Source organism: Aulostomus chinensis, chromosome 1 (genome assembly GCF_037954235.1).
Source record: "Aulostomus chinensis isolate RoL2024-O1b breed Wild chromosome 1, RoL_Achi_v1.0, whole genome shotgun sequence".
Taxonomy (NCBI): Eukaryota; Metazoa; Chordata; class Actinopteri; order Syngnathiformes; family Aulostomidae; genus Aulostomus; species Aulostomus chinensis.
Genome location: NC_141320.1, coordinates 55,299,633 through 55,301,596, shown reverse-complemented (window position 1 = coordinate 55,301,596; position 1,964 = coordinate 55,299,633).

Here is a 1,964-nt window from a genome sequence, read left to right as displayed (position 1 = left end):
CAAGTTTACATATCTTTCCATGCTTTCAGGTAAAAACTTGACTGAAAACTCACTTTGAAGAAAAGTTAGAGCATTTGTGTATCACAGGTGACAAATAGTGTTTTCTCAGCGAGAGAAGGCCAAAATGAACACTTCATGCAGAACTCCTGTATTTTGATGAAAACTCACTGAAATCAAGCTGTAACTTCAAGTTTATGCATCTTTCTATGCTTTCAGGTTGAAACTTGACTGAAAACTCACTTTGAACAAAAGTTAGAGCATTTTTGAATCACAGGTCACAAATAGTGTTTTCTCAGCGAGAGAAGGCCAAAATGAACACTTCATGCAGAACTCCTGTATTTTGATGAAAATTCACTGAAATCAAGCTGTAACTTCAAGTTTATGCATCTTTCTATGCTTTCAGGTTGAAACTTGACTGAAAACTCACTTTGAAGAAAAGTTAGAGCATTTTTGTATCACAGGTCACAAATAGTGTTTTCTCAGCGAGAGAAGGCCAAAATGAACACTTCATGCAGAACTCCTGTATTTTGATGAAAACTCCCTGAAATCCACCTGTAACTTCAAGTTTATGCATCTTTCTATGCTTTCAGGTTGAAACTTGACTGAAAACTCACTTTGAACAAAAGTTAGAGCATTTTTGTATCACAGGTCACAAATAGTGTTTTCTCAGCGAGAGAAGGCCAAAATGAACACTTCATGCAGAACTCCTGTATTTTGATGAAAACTCACTGAAATCAAGCTGCAACTTCAAGTTTATGCATCTTTCTATGCTTTCAGGTTGAAACTTGACTGAAAACTCACTTTGAAGAAAAGTTAGAGCATTTTTGTATCACAGGTCACAAATAGTGTTTTCTCAGCGAGAGAAGGCCAAAATGAACACTTCATGCAGAACTCCTGTATTTTGATGAAAACTCACTGAAATCAAGCTGTAACTTCAAGTTTATGCATCTTTCTATGCTTTCAGGTTGACACTTGACTGAAAACTCACTTTGAACAAAAGTTAGAGCATTTTTGTATCTCAGGTCACAAATAGTGTTTTCTCAGCGAGAGAAGGCCAAAATTAACACTTCATGCAGAACTCCTGTATTTTGATGAAAACTCACTGAAATCAAGCTGGAACTTCAAGTTTATGCATCTTTCTATGCTTTCAGGTTGAAACTTGACTGAAAACTCACTTTGAACAAAAGTTATGGCATTTTTGTATCACAGGTCACAAATAGTGTTTTCTCAGCGAGAGAAGGCCAAAATGAACACTTCATGCAGAACTCCTGTATTTTGATGAAAACTCACTGAAATCAAGCTGTAACTTCAAGTTTATGCATCTTTCTATGCTTTCAGGTTGAAACTTGACTGAAAACTCACTTTGAACAAAAGTTATGGCTGTTTTGTGTCCCACGTCACAAATAGCGTTTTCTCAGCGAGAGAAGGCCAAAAAAAACACTTCATGCAGAACTCCTGTATTTTGATGAAAACTCACTGAAATCCACCTGTAACTTCAAGTTTATGCATGTTTCTATGCTTTCAGGTTGAAACTTGACTGAAAACTCACTTCGAAGAAAAGTTAGAGCATTTTTGTATCACAGGTCACAAATAGTGTTTTCTCAGCGAGAGAAGGCCAAAATGAACACTTCATGCAGAACTCCTGTATTTTGATGAAAACTCACTCAAATCAAGCTGTAACTTCAAGTTTACGCATCTTTCTATGCTTTCAGGTTGAAACTTGACTGAAAACTCACTTTGAACAAAAGTTAGAGCATTTTTGTATCACAGGTCACAAATAGTGTTTTCTCAGCGAGAGAAGGCCAAAATGAACACTTCATGCAGAACTCCTGTATTTTGATGAAAACTCACTGAAATCAAGCTGTAACTTCAAGTTTATGCATCTTTCTATGCTTTCAGGTTGAAACTTGACTGAAAACTCACTTTGAACAAAAGTTAGAGCATTTTTGTATCACAGGTAACAA